This window comes from Bubalus kerabau, chromosome 3 (assembly GCF_029407905.1).
Source record: "Bubalus kerabau isolate K-KA32 ecotype Philippines breed swamp buffalo chromosome 3, PCC_UOA_SB_1v2, whole genome shotgun sequence".
NCBI lineage: Eukaryota > Metazoa > Chordata > Mammalia > Artiodactyla > Bovidae > Bubalus > Bubalus kerabau.
The window spans coordinates 38315274-38330030 of record NC_073626.1 but is presented as its reverse complement, the minus strand read 5'-3'; the positions used below and the strand labels follow the sequence as shown (position 1 = coordinate 38330030).

At 49.5% G+C, this 14757-nt stretch overlaps 1 protein-coding gene across 3 annotated transcripts in view; it reads left to right on the top strand.

Annotated features, from left to right (window-relative positions):
* Window positions 1-14757, top strand: part of DAAM2 (dishevelled associated activator of morphogenesis 2) — a 135615-nt gene that overhangs the window by 47797 nt on the left and 73061 nt on the right. The window contains exon 1 of one of the 3 annotated variants that reach the window (XM_055571481.1): window positions 10931-11298. The exons of the other annotated variants lie outside the window; for them this stretch is intronic. The gene's annotated coding sequence lies outside the window, so the exon portion shown is untranslated. Of the gene's footprint in view, window positions 1-10930; window positions 11299-14757 lie in introns of those variants that run through there. 3 annotated transcript variants of the gene reach the window in all.

The window sequence follows — 14757 nt, the reverse complement described above, 5'->3', positions numbered from 1 at the left end:
GTGGCTATACCAGTTTATATTTCCACGAACAGTGTGGAAGTTTCCCTTTTTTGCATATAGAAGAAGGGTTATTTTAATAATCTCATTGAGAAGGTGAGTAGTTATTGCTACTTACACAGCATTTGCTGGGAGCCAGGCATGACCCTGACCACCATGTACAAGACCACTAACCCACTAACTTAATCCCTGCAACTACCTTCGGAGGCAAATTACTATTATTTACATTTTCAGATGGGGACACAGAGGCACAGGGAGGCAAACTAATTTGCCAAAGAAAACATAACCGGTCAATGGTGCTGGGATCTGCACTTGAGCAACCTGAGTTCTGGCTCATTACCACTAAGCTCCCCTTCTAGGGCTACACAGACAGTAAGTGGGTGGGCAGAGGAGTGGGCCTGCAGGACCCTATTCAGACAGGTCAGGCAAGTGCTGAGGGGGCAAGCATCCTGGTGCCCCCTCCTCTGCAGCCCTTTTGAGGGGGGAGGAAAGAGCAGAGCAATGGTTGGATTCTTTAGAGTTAAACCTGAGTGAGAAGGGAGGGCTTGAGTAGATTTGCAGAAAATAATAGAGAGTAAACACTCCAGATGCTCTCTCCCCCCCGCCCCACCCTCCCCAGTTGGTCCCTCCAGGCTCCTTCAGCTCCCAGAGGACTCAGATCTGAAATAAGTAGGACTGTTTCTTGTTCTTGTTCTAACCTGCCCTCCCTCCATATCAGTCTGGGGAGAACTTAGTTATGATGATGATGAAGGCAGCTAACATTTATTGCAGACTTCTTGAAATGGCTGGGGAACATGTGTACATTACCACTCACACATGCAAGAAAAATAATTGCTGGAATTGATCACTTGCAATAAAAAACCTTAGCCTGGTCAATAAAGGTATCTTCATCTTTTCTGTGATGTAATACACAGAGACTTATGGTCCAGTGAAGTCAGGATTCAGTCTTCTAGGGCCCCCCTCCTTAGTGATCTGCTCGCTGGGGAAGCTCCAGTTTTCCCAAGGCCGCAGGTTCCGTGCTGACGTGCGCTGAGGTGTTCTGTGTTCCCTCTGCATCTAGGATCCTGGTGCTTGTCAACTCAAACAGATGCACAGCTTGGGAGTTGCGAATTCAGTTTTATTTGCAGTAAAATGAGGACTGCAGCCCGGGAAACAGCACCTCAGATAGCTCCAAGAGACCACTCCAAAGAGACAGTGGGGGAAGGTCAATATATAAGATTTTGGTGAGGGGGGGGGTTCAATACAATCAAGTGCTTACTTTACAAAAGGTTTTCTGCTGGTCACCAAGAGCTGATGTCACCATGAAGAGATTTCGTACTTTTCTAGTTACGAAGAGATGCAAAGATTGGGATCATGCCATCAGTTCAAGATATCTGCCTATCTAAACAACTGCTGCACCAGCTTCCGTGGAGCACAGAGTGCGTCAGTGCACCCTGAACTCTCCCCGGGGGTGCTGAAGGTCAACAGCTGCCGCGGCACGGGGTTCAGTCTCTGCAGCGGCACATGGCAGGTGCCTGCACTGTTGTTCAGTTGCTGGCAGCTGTTCTTGGCAAGTGCCAGTCTGTAGTCGACAAACCGAAATCCGCTGAAGGGGCCGGGTCTGCTCTTGTCCCTGGGCTTTTAAAGGTTACCTGGCACCTGTTGCTGAAGCCGTGGCTTCTTCAGGTCCCCCACTCTCCCAGGCACCCACCTTCCCCTGGGGGGCCCGAGTGTCCAGCTGTTGTGGGTGTGAAGGCCCATTCTTGGGGAGGCCTGAGAACAGCCCCCCGGTCCTTCCCAACCTGCCCCTGGCAGAGCCCTGTTGCTCTGAGCCCAGCTGAAGATGTGGCTTCTCCAAGGGGTGTGGTATTTCCCCAGGTGTGCGGTCCCTCTCCTAGGATTCTCCAGATCATTGGCTCCTTTCTAATCATGTCCCTCCTCCCAGGTGTGGAAGTGAAATCCTGCTCATTTACTTCCTCCCCCTCCTAATCCTAGAAAGTTTCTCTATTTCCTCTTCCTGTCCAGAGTAAACAACATTGCTTCTTAGTGACCCTTCCCTGCTCAGTTGACCTTTTTGTTTGCAGGGGGGTTGGGGGGTGGTGGTTATAAATCTTCTCTGACCAGAGAAAAGGCCATGGCTTAGCTCTCATATTAATAGAAGGGTATGGGAGGGACTCCCCTGGTGATCCAGTGATGAAGACTCCTGGCCCCCATTGCAGGGGGCACAGGTTCGATCCCTGGTTTAGGGACCCTGCACTCCCGCATGATGTGGCCCCAAATCAACAAACCCACAACAACAATCAGAAGGGTACAGGGGAAAAGGAAAAAAAAAAAAATTAAACATCTGGATTTCCCAGAGGCAAAAGATATTGGGAAATATTTTCCTCATAAAATACTCTGTATCTGGCCTGCAATATTATTCCTGAATTTGTCAGTTACTCGTCATGACAGCACAGTGGGCTATGACCTGTCCTGACAAAGAAAGTGAGGCTTTTGAGGAAGCAAACTTTCCCAAGCTCTTAGAGTGGGTTCCTGGCAGAGCCAAGTTTAGAAGCTGAAATTCTGGATTCTCGGCTCCATTCTATTCCTAGGGCCTTTGCTTCTCAGAAAGGAGTCTTGCGGTCGAAGTTCGTTAGCCCTCAGTAAAAATAAAATGTTACCCCTTGAATAACATATAATCCTCCCCAGAGAAAGGGGGATTGGCTTCAAGTTGACTCAGCCAGGGGTGAATATCAGGGCAAACCTCTCATGTCATAGAAAATCTCACTCCATGTTAGCAAGCGCTGTCTTCAGATTCTTTCCTATTCCTAGGTATGTAAAAACTTTCATCCTTCTTGGTTTTTTTGTTTTGTTTTGTTTTGTTTGATGTGTTCTGTCGGGTGTGGGATCTTAGTTCTTCCCTGACCAGGGATCAAACCTGTGCCCCCTGCGTGCATTGGAAGCAATGACTTTTACTACCTGTTGGGAGGATGACTGTGCTTAACAAAAAGTGTGATGTGACAGCCTCCTCCTCACTCAGCTTCCCTAGCTAAAGAGGCCTTTGACTCACAGCTGGAGCTGCTTTGTGCAGAGCCTGGTACAGCCCTGACTCAGCTCACAAGTCAGATGAAGCCCTGCCCTTTTCCATCTGCCAGTAGCTGTTTTCGGGCTCTGAAGACCGCCGTGCAACATTTGAAAATTCAGCTCTGGCTCCTGGTTGCACTGGCGTTGAATAAGCCAAGGAGGGTATCTGAGCACCAACTAAAAATAGCCAGGGGAAATAACCTTTTCCTTTTATATTTAGCTTTTATGACCTAATGAAGTTATTGGTATTGTAACATTTTTTCCCTTTGACCACATGCACATGGATTCATTTTCCCAGAAGCCCCAGTACCCGGGACATTCTGAGATGCAGGGACAAGGAAGGGAAGGAAGCGAAGTCAGTGAGAGACGTGGTTAAGATGACCTGAAATGGCAGGAACCAAGCCTGCACAGGCTCAGTTTAAGACTTACTACTTCTCTTCATTGCCTCCTCCAGGAAGCCTCCCTGGTCTCCTCCTGGACAACAACCAGACTGCAGCAGATGCCTCTCTCCACTCACATCACAGTGCCTACCTGTGTCCACCCCGTACAGTGCTAGACTAGCTATTGCGTGCCTGGCTCTCCCACTAGACTGTCATCATTAGGTACTCAGGAACGTACCTTATTCAGCTCTTATCTCTCCTGCCTGGTTCATTCGAGCAGGTCAATTAATGTCAGTTAAGATGGTCCCTAAGGTGCCAGATACAGAGGCTGAGTGAGCTACTGAAGATGACATGCACTGAGGCTCAGACATGTTTCTGAAGGCCACAGGATGGAAAGCAACATGGAACCATAAAGTATGTTATACGGGTGTGTTTTCTTTGGTGTGATTTTTGTGTGTAAGCTAAGAGGATGCTGTCTCACCACTGGCTGGGAGGTCTCTTCTTATGCTAAAAAAAGAGGATGGAAGAGCATGAGCGTGAACTTGAACATGTCAAAGGGACACTGTTATCTCCTTTCGACTGTGAGCTCCCACTCTAGAGCTCTTTGCACGTGCCTAGTCAGAGGGTCACTAGGTCCAAGCTTGTAGTGCTCGCTGCACAAAAGGTCAGTAAATCAAAAGAGATGATTTTGGGGGGCGAGGAATAGAGGTTTTATTCAGAAAGCCAGCATATTGAGAAGATGATGGACCAGTGTCCCAAAGAGCCATCTCACCTGAGTTAGAATTCAGGCTTGTTTTATACCCAAAGAGCAGAGGGTGTGGCTGGCTGTTGCAAACCTGGTGCAGTAATCCTTGGTTCTTGCAGCTGTCCATGTAGGTCTGATCACAGTATGTCTATAAATATCCACATTAATTAGTTATTGATAATTCTTTTCTGTTCTACTTTTTATCTCTGTATGAATGGGAAAGTGTTTTACCTTTAAAGGTCGGAGCCTTGAGAATGGGCTATTATATGTATTTCAGGCTATAGGCGACATTCTTTTACTCACATACAGAGCCCACATGACTAAGTACCGGCAACAGCACACAAGCGTTAGAACTAAAGAAACAGATCCAATATGGAGTCAGGTTGGTTCTCCTCTGTTACAAGAGCAGATGCTGAGTAAACATTTGTGGAATGAATGGATGGGTGGAGGGATGCATACATGGAGGGAGAAACTCTTACAATCAAGTGAGGTTCATCCAGGGAAGACTTCGGGGAGATGAGCTTTGAGTCTAGTTATGAAAGAGAGAAGGACATGGGTTGGCAGAGATAGCAGGGAGGGCTTTGTGGTTGGGTGAGGAGAGGCAGGCCATTGGTACCGGTTGGTTTGGATCCTTCTAACCAGATGCTGACTCCGAATGCCCGTCTCTTAGGGGAGAGGAAGACCTGGGGGGCTGTGGATAGCCATACAAAGACATAAGCCTAGAGACAGGGTTTTTCCCTTTTTACTGTGCTTCTTTTCCTCCAGCACTTGGAACTGAACACATTGCTAAAATTCCTTGAGTCCCTAGGGCAGGGGTGGGGGTGCAGTTGGTGGGGGGGTCAGTTCTAACAAATGAGTCTGGACAGAGGCATGTGGAGTGTGGCCCAGGGAGATAGGGAGGGGGATGGGGAGAGCACTGAGGACTTGGAGAGGAGGGAGTTCTATTTGGGGCAACTCTGACTCCCAGCCTCTCTCCCAGCCAGGTCTGCAGCAGACCCCCGCCTCTGCACAGTTTGCTTGTCCCTTTGTGCACTGGCTTCTCCGCTTCTGGCTCCCCCCTGCATCCTTCCAGACTTGGCTGTTTCTCTCTTTGGTGTTCTGACTCTTGGTATTCTTGCCTGCCTCCCAAAACCTCCTCCCAGTCTTTTCAAAGAAGCCATCCCTGAAAAACAACATCATCTACAAATAATAATCAACATCGACATTTATCCTCAGTCCCACTAAGTGCCAGGCTCCACATTAGGTGCCTCATGGGTACTGGTTCAGCTCACAGGAAGCACACGGGGTCATTGTTCCTGATGATGGCTGTTTGAAGAAACCGAGCCCCCGAGAGGTTGAGTGAACCCCAGGCAAGGCCATCCTTAATGCTGGTGCCAAAGATGTGCACAACTAACAAACCTGTGCCCTTCTCTTCTCACAGCTGCCCAGCCCTCCCTCTGAATCAGAAACTCTGGGAGTGGGGCCCATTGGGCTGCGTTTAGCAATCCCTCCAGGAGATTCCAGAACCACTGGTTTAGCTGATCTGGCTCCAACCTGGCTGATCAACCTCCGAGTCCACCCAAGATTTGGAGAAAGCGGATTCATTTACTGCTATTACTCATCCTTAGGATTCTGTTGACTGGCCCCGGGCAGTGGGCTAGACGCCCAAGGCTACCCAGACCTTGTTTCCCTGGTTGAGAAATAGGAGCAACCCCCACCCTTAGAGGGGAGCATCTCTCTGGCTTCTCATTTCCAGGAGAGGATCTCCCCAAGAGTGGTTACTCAATATTCGCAGCACCTTAGCATCACCCAGGGAACTTTTACAACCATCAGATATTAAAGCCACTCATTCCCTGATACCACCCCCAGAAATGCTGGCCTGGTCCGAGGAAGGATCCAGGCTTTAATGGACGTGGGGGTGGAGAACCTTGGCCTCTCCCTCCCCATCACTTCCCCAGGGGAAGAGGCGAGGCATCTTTGACCAGTGACTCTGGGAGGTAATGAGTTGGGCTGGCCAACACTCCTCCCTTCTCTGGGTTCTGCTGTCTGCAGGGTGGCGCATCTGGCCAGCTCTGGGTGGTGGGGTTAGAAACCTGCTCCTATGGAAAGGTCCCCAGTCACCCTCCTCTGCCAAGGACTGGACACGTCAGCTGGCCTCACTCATGGGTGAAATATCAGGAAGTCCCTTTGTCGAAAGAGACAGCCGCACCCTCCCAGTTTTATCAGGAACGTGGCTGATACTGTGACCTCCATCTGTTTGCTCCATGTATCTCTTTCTCAACTGGCCCTGAACTTGAGCCAGAAGAGGAAAGTTTCATAGATGGACCCTGAAAAACCCCAACACCATATGCTGGACAGGGTTAGTGTTGAATTTCGTGAGATGTCACGAGCACGCCAGCTAGTTTAGTTAGTGGTCAGTAAAGGGTCAGTGCATTTGAATCAAAATGCAGCCCACTCTGGTCACCCCTACACCCCTCCAGGGAGAACTGAAGCCTCCCAGCCTCAGACCTCCACCACCAGTTAACTCCTTAGTCCTCACTTAAGTCAGTGAATCTTGGTGGCTCTGGGTAGAGTATCAGAGGATCTGTTGTTGTTGTTTAGTCGCTTCAGTTGTATCCGACTCTATGCTGTAGCCCACCGGGCTCCTCTGTCCGTGGGATTTCCCAGGCAAGAGTACTTGCATAGGTGGCCATTTCCTTCTCCAGGGGGCCTTCCTGACCCAAGGACTGAACCTGTGTCTCCCGCTTGTCAGGCAGATTCTTTACCACTGAGCCACGAGGACAGCCCTCTGTATCTGAGAAAAGCACAGATTCTATTTAGAATTGGCTCTCTCTTGTTAAAACAAGTTCCCAGTTGACACTGATGCTGCTGGTCTAGAGACACACTTTGAGATTAGGTGAGCTGAGTGCAAACCAAAGGCAGGTGAGCGCGGATGGGGTCCAGTGTTTGGCGAGTTTGGCTGCAAATAAGAATCACCAGGAAACATTTGCACCTCGCCACCCCCACCCCCTACCCAGAGCCCTGTAGGGTAAATGACTGATCCCCTTTTCCTGGGACTCAGAACTTCCCAGGGATGTGGGACTTTCAGGATTAAAACTGAGACGGTCCTGAGCAAAGGAGGATGAGCTGCTCACCCCAGTGGCTCCCCGACACCTGCCCAGAGATTCTGTTTTAATTGGTTCTGGTTGGGATTCAGGCGTAAATATTTTCAGAATGCCCCGTGATTCCACTGTGCAGCCAGAGATGAGAACTTGGGGGGATTTGAGCACTACTCTGGAAAGAAGGATGAATTGTGGGGAAAAAAAGAAAAAAAAAAAGGTTTGTACAGATGTGAAAGAGAAGGGAAGGGGATGAAGAGTCAATGAAACCACCTGCATCCCAATCCCTTGAAGAACTCGTTAAAATGCAGATTTATGCTTACCCACATCTGCTGATTCAGAAATGCTAAGAGCAGGGCCCTGGGATCTGCATTGTTGAGAAACCCCTTAGGATGGGATCCACTGTCCTTGGGATTCTTCTGTGGAGAGTGGGGAAACCAAGAGCTAAGTTGGGGGAAGAGACCTGGAAACCCAGTGTGTGCTCCAGGTGGGTAGCCTGTTGACGGCTTTGGGCCTGAGGCCAAGAGGAGCAGTGAGTGAGGTGCAAGTCCAGGGCAAAGAGGTCAGCCTCTTCCTGGGCTGGAGGTCAGCCAAACTGGTAAGAAAGGATGGGGCCTTGGAGAAATGCTTCCAAGCTGTAAGCACAAGGGGAGGTCAGCACTGCTGGCCGGACAGGCAGGACCCATGGCCTCCCATCCCCCAGCTCTGTGACCACACAGTCAGGCCCTGTGTGTCTGAGTTGGGTCCACATGAGAGATCAAAGGGCCCATGAAGGAAGCATTTCCAAGTGGGAATCGACTGGGCGTGGAGACTGATTGGATAATTATAAAGGAGGGAACATCGTGTGTTTGTGTGCACACGCGCTTGGTGGTCTTTTGGACAGCCTGTCAAAACCTGCCTCTCACCCCAGCTCAGTCAGTTATGTGCCTGTGACCTTGGACAGGTCACCGGACTTCTCTCGGCCTCAGATGTGAAAGAGAAAGGAAGGGGATGAAGAGTTTCCCGGTCTAAACTCAGGATGCTGATACCCACTTCTTGGCATTTTTGATGTGGTCAAGAAATGAGATAATACATGTAAAGGCCTAGCATGCAGCACCTCTCAAGACAGGAAGCGTTGAGGATGAGCTGTGCTTTGAACCTCGGACTGTGGCGTCACTCACAGAGGAAAGCCAAGGTGGGCTACAGGAGGGAGGAGCGAAGACGGTTTGAGAGGAAGTCTGTGGAAATGGTGCCAGCATTTCAGAGCAGACATGTGGGTCATTGGAAATAAGGAGCTGGAGATGGGGGAGACCACGCTTCGGGAGAGACCGCTGGCTGAATTCGTCTGAAAAGAGAGGGAAGGTTTGCTGGGAGGGGAAGGGGTGAGGGAGAAGGACAGAGACCGGAGGTGTGAACCTTGGCCAAGCCCCAGCACACCAGCTTCGAGACCAGATCTGCTGGGTGCAGGGCTCCCAAGAGACCGTGCGACGCTGGTCCTGAACTCAAGGATGTAGCAGCCCATTGAGAGCAACCCTATTCAAGAAGCGGCAGCGGCAGCTCTGATGTCTGATGGGAGAAGCACAGGATGCTAAGGAGGGGCGCCTCACCACACCTGTGAGCAAGGGCGCAGGCTGCCAGGTGGGTGGCCGGGAGCAAGGGGAGGGTCCAGGAGTGGTGCTCCAGACAGGGGGACCAGCTAGTTGAAATCAAAGAGATGAGAGAAAGTGGAGCCTGGGGAAAGCTGGGCTGGATGTCATGTTGTTCTGAAACACCATGGAGAAGGACCTGGGAAGACAGCCTCTGGAGGAGGTGGGGAGACAGGCTGGAAAGAAGTGATGCCGATGTCCAGAAGTGCAGTTTCCAGGCGAGGTGGACACTGAGGAGGGAGGCAAAGGGGACGTGAGGGGCCCTCAGGTAAGTAAAGTTCCTTCAGTGGAGAGAATCTGGGCACAGCTTACAGGGGTGTCTAGGTCAAAGGAACTTGACTTAGGGATGGGGGAGTCCACACAGAGACTGGGCTTGAAGCTATGGAGGGCATGGGCTGGGTTCCAAAGGGGAAACCCCACCTTCTATAGCCTGAAGTCTCCCAGCCGAGGTCTCACTTCCCTTGGAGGAAGCATCCCGTTCTAGAAGAACAGGGAGGAAAAGTATCTTACACCTTTTACATACGAGATGTCTTTGGTTCGCTGGAAGGGAGCGAGGGCAGCAGAAACAAACAGAAATGAAAATGTCCATCGTTTCGTCTGGGAATGCCAAGGTCTCATTTAGCCACGCAGGTCCGTCAAGGTGCACGCTTTCGCCTCTTGCTAAGTGCCACTTGAAACACCTCTTGATGGTGTCTGGCCAAGATCTGGATGCCTTTGACCTCCAGTGAACTATTAATGTTGCAGGAAGGGGAACCCCTTCCAGGGCCTGAAACTGGGCTCTTGTCTAACGCTTGGAAATGAATTGTCCGAGGAGACACATGTGCTGACAAAGCAAGAGATTTTATTGGGAGAGGGCACCCGGGTGGAGAGCAGTAGGGTAAGGGAACCCAGGAGAACTGCTCTGCCACGGGGCTCTGCAGGCTCGGGTTTTATGGTGATGGGATTAGCTTCTGGGTTGTCTTTAGCCAATCATTCTGTCTCAGAGTCCTTCCTGGTGGTGCACACCTTGTTCAGCCAAGATGGATGCCAGAGAGAAGGATTCTGAGAGGTGATCGGACCTGTGGTGTCTCCTTCTGACTTTTCCCGAACTCTTCCGGTTGGTGGAGGCTTATTAGTTCCGTGTTCCATACCAGGACCTCCTGTCCTAAAACAACGTATGCAAATAGTTACTCTGGTGCCTGGCCAGGGTGGAAGGTTTCAATCAGTGTGCTTCCCCTAACATTAAGAAGAGAAATGGTTGAAGGACCTGAGTTCATTGGGTTTGCTGTGAAGATTTTATTTCTGGAGTTAATAACTTCCTCCTCTCTCTATTCCCCACTCACACTCCCTGCCGTCAGATGGCTTTCATTCATGGCGCACATGGCGTTAGGTCATGTTCCCGGGGCACTCAGTATAGATGGTGGAAAAGCTCATTGGCATAAAAAAGATAAATGAATTCAAGACGTCAAATAACATGAAGGGCCGCAGAGCAGTATATGATGCAGCATCCTATAAAAAGGGTAGACAGCAAGGGCTCTGAGTTTATTTGGAAGAATTCAGATAGCCGAGGATGGTTAAGAAGGCTGCTTGGAGAAGGTGGGACCTGCACAGGGAAGGGAAAGGAGGAGGAAGCAGAGGTAGGCGTGGGCTGGGGGATAAACGTTGCAAACACAAATGTAGAACAAGCAGAACCAATTTTTTTTTTAACTCTATTTCAAAGCTAACACATTTTTCTTTCTTTTAATATTTACCCAATTGTAGAAGATCCCATAATCTTTGTGTCTGAGTAAAGTCATCACGTTGATGATAGATCCTGTAACTGATGGGGTCAAGAATTCAGGAAATACATACTGCAGTGTATCCATCCGCTCCCATCAAGTTCCTGCTGTGTGTGCAGAAAGAGCCCGGGTCAGGGGAGTTGGAGATAAAGCGGAAGTGTCCGTGCCCTCCAGGAATTTTAATCCCTTGAGCAATGGTGTGTTTAGGGAGGAGTGACCAGGGAGCATGCGGCCGGAGGGGTGAGGTGGGATGGAGAGGAGAGAGCAGGGTGGGGAGCAGCCCAGAAGTTACTGTGTTGCCCCATCAAGGCTGTTAGGGCCAGGAAGCCACCCCAGATTAAAGTAACTTGTCTCCGTTCTGTCCTGACCATTGGGGGACTGTGGGTGACATTTTTGGAAACACGCAGGGAGTGGCTGGCTGGGCTGCTCTTCCTGGGAAAGGCTGCCCGAGCTGGCTTCCTTGGAAGATGGGCAGGACCAGCTGCAAGATTCATGGGCCCCAGCGCAAAATGGAGAGGCAAGGCTGCTTGTTCAGAAATTACTGAAGATTTCAGGACGGCAGCGGCAGAGCCTTAAACCAAGCCAGAGGCTCTTGTGAGGGTGCCTGGCGCTCATACTCAAGAGGCTGGCCCTGAAGATGGGTAGCCTGTATCTTTCTGTGGCTCAGCGTGGGCGGTAAGATGATGGGGCCCGATTGTTGCCTGCGGCCGGGGGACAGGGCTTCTCTGTGCTGGTGCTCAGTTCTTCCCTGAGGGTTGGGGTGGGTGATGGGGAAGGGATGGGAAGGCTTCCATGGCTGGGGGGCCGGGGAGGTGGGGGACGACAACTGCTTACCATGATTCTGTCATCTCTGTGCAGTGGGAAGGCTGTGTCTGAGTTTTGGAATCAATTAGACTTCACTTTGACTTTTCACTTTCATGCATTGGAGAAGGAAATGACAACCCACTCCAGTGTTCGTGCCTGGAGGATCCCAGGGACGGGGGAGCCTGATGGGCTGCCGTCTGTGGGATCACACAGAGTCGAACACGACTGAAGTGACTTAGCAGCAGCAGCAGCAGACTGAAGTTCACACTTTTTATGAACTCTGCTAACTTGGGCAAGTTGCTTACCTTCTCTTAAGCTTTAATTTCCCTATGTGTAAAAATGCATAAGGTCATCTTTGCAGGCTGCTGGGATAATTAAGTGAAATATAAAAGGCCAATGTTTGAGCCCAGCCTAGCTCTTTGTAAATGTTAGCATCCTTCTTTCTAAAAATGTGCTGAATGTCTATCTTGTAAAATATGGAGCGTGGTATAGTTTGAGGACACATTATTGTCAGCAATTTGGTTTGGGTTTTTTTTTCCATCTCAGGCTTACTGGGGAACGGGCTAAACTATAACACCAGAATTTCAAATAGCGGCAGAGGGAGTATACACATTGTTTGTTTTTTTTAAATTGGAGGATAATTGCTTTACATTGTTGTGTTGGTTTCTGCCGTACAACAACTAGAATCAGTCATAACTTCCTCCTGAGCCTCCCACCCCTCTAGTTTATCGCAGAGCGCTGCGTTGAGCTCCTGGTGCTATACAGCAGCTTCCCACTAGCCAGCTATTTTACACACGGTAGCATATTTATGTCAGTGCTGCTTTGTCAATTTGTCACCCCCTTTCCTTCCCCCACTGTGCTCACAAGTTTGTTCTCTACACCTGTAGCTCCATTCCTTCCCTGAAGATAGGTTTGTACCATTTTCCTAGATTCCATATATAGGTGTTCATATACAATATTTCATTTTCTCTTTCTGACTGACTTCACTCTGTATAATAGGCTCTAGGTTCATCCACCTCACTGCACTGACTCAATTTCGTTGCTTTTTATGACGAATATTCCATTGTATATATGTCCTGCAACTTCTGTATCCATTCACCTGTTGATCGACATCTAGGTGGCTTCCATGCCATGTAAATAGTGCTGCGGTGAACGCTGGGGTGCATGTGTATACCTTGTTAATGTACACTAAGGAAAACCCGATTATGTCTTCTGTACGAACACATACACCCTGAGAAATGCACACATGTGTGTGTACATACACATTACAGAACTGAGTTGAAACTGGGTTGTAATGAGGTGGTGTTTGACAAGAGAGGGTGGGTATCATCTCCTGGTTTTAAACTTCAGTGTCCTTATCAGTCAGAAATACTGACGTTGGTGGGTTGTGTTGAGAGTCAATGCGATGCTGCATGTGAATACTACGTTCTCTGGTCCACGGCAGGTACAAGCATCTTTTGGTGAATCTCTGTTCCCAGGCCATAATGTGGTTCACAGAAAACTGAAGACAAGACAGTGTCTTCCCCAAAGTAACATTTCCTGAATATTACATTTGGGCAGCTCCTCATAAACCAAGCATGGGCTGATTTTAAATTGGCATGGAGGCTGATTGTCAATGATATTACTGTTTCCGCTGCTCATATGTATCAGGGAGCTAGCTGGGTCTTCTCTATTCAGAAACTTGAAAGTCAGTAGAATTGTGTGTGTTTATTTCCTGGGAATGAATACACATATACATACACACATCACCTATACATCTGTACCATGCCACATACGCACATAAACACACACATAACGCTATCAGTTCAGTTCAGTTCAGTCACTCAGTCGTGTCCAACTCTTTGTGACCCCATGAACCCCAGCACGCCAGGCCTCCCTGTCCAACACCAACTCCCGGAGTCCACCCAAACCCATGTCCATTGAGTTGGTGAGGCCATCCAACCATCTCATCCTCTGTTGTCCCCTTCTCCTCCTGCCCTCAATCCCTCCCAGTATCAGGGTCTTTTCCAATGAGTCAGCTCTTCGCATCAGGTGGCAAAAGTAGTGGAGTTTCAGCTTCAACATCAGTCCTTCCAATGAACACCCAGGACTGATTTCCTTTAGGATGGATTGGTTGGATCTCCTTGCAGTCCAAGGGACTCTCAAGAGTCTTCTCCAACACCACAGTTCAAAAGCATCAGTTCTTCGGCGCTCGGCTTTCTTTATAGTCCAACTCTCAGATCCATACATGACTACTGGAAAAACCATAGCCTTGACTAGATGGACCTTTGTTGGCAAAGTAATGTCTCTGCTTTTTAATATGCTGTCTAGGTTGGTCATAACTTTCCTTCCAAAGGGTAAGCGTCTTTTAATTACATAACACTATAAACACACACATACATACCACCCAGAGTTGCACCCTGAAGAACGCTGAGTGCCGTAGAACTGATGGGCAAGCTCCAGGAGATGGTGATGGACAGGGAAGCCTGGTGTGCAGCAGTCCATGGGGTCGCAAAGAGTTGGAATGACTGAGTGACTGAACAACAAAACCATACCACCCCATACATACACCTCTGTACCATGGCGTCAAATCCTTTCACAGGCAAGCATGGATTCATACCTTCCCTCCCTCTGTTGTCTGGTTATTTCTGAGCATCTCCTATACTTGTCCAGTGAGCAAGGACTGGGTATTTCCCCCACCCCTACCTCGCATCTCTCCTGATGTCTTGTCCTAGAAACTCCCAAGTCATGGCCCCCTTTCTCAATCCCCTCTGCTATGTCGTCTGCCTCTAACAAATTCCAGAACTGTAACCTTGGCTGAAGGTGCCTTATTTTTACCCACCCAGAAGCCTGGGGCTACTTTCAATTCAGCTCTACCCCCAGAGGCATCCGGGTAGAATCAGGCTTGTGCTTCACTAGGCTTCTGGGGGCCCCTCAGCTTTTCTCATGCTTTGGTAAAGCCCTGAAATATAACCACTCCTGGGAGGAGCCTGGGGTTGGAACAGGGGAAGGGAACCCTGTTGGAGGGCCTGTGATGTGCCCAGAGCTGAGCTAGCTGCTTGATGCCCGCTCTTTGCTTGATTCTCACCTCTAGGAGGTGGAATTTTCCTTCATGTGCCTATAGGAAAGTGAGGCTCACAGGTCCTAAGTAACTTAGCCACAGGCTTAATATGAAAGCATACACTCTTTACAAGAAACCACCCTGCCTCCTGGAAGACCAAACAAGGTCAGCTGAGACCTGGACCTGAAGAGAGTTCCTTGTCCACCTTCCCACCACCTCTGGGCTGTGAGGTCTTTCCTAGAACCTGTAGAGAAGCTTATGATACTACTGGTCTTCTAGAGCAGGGGTCC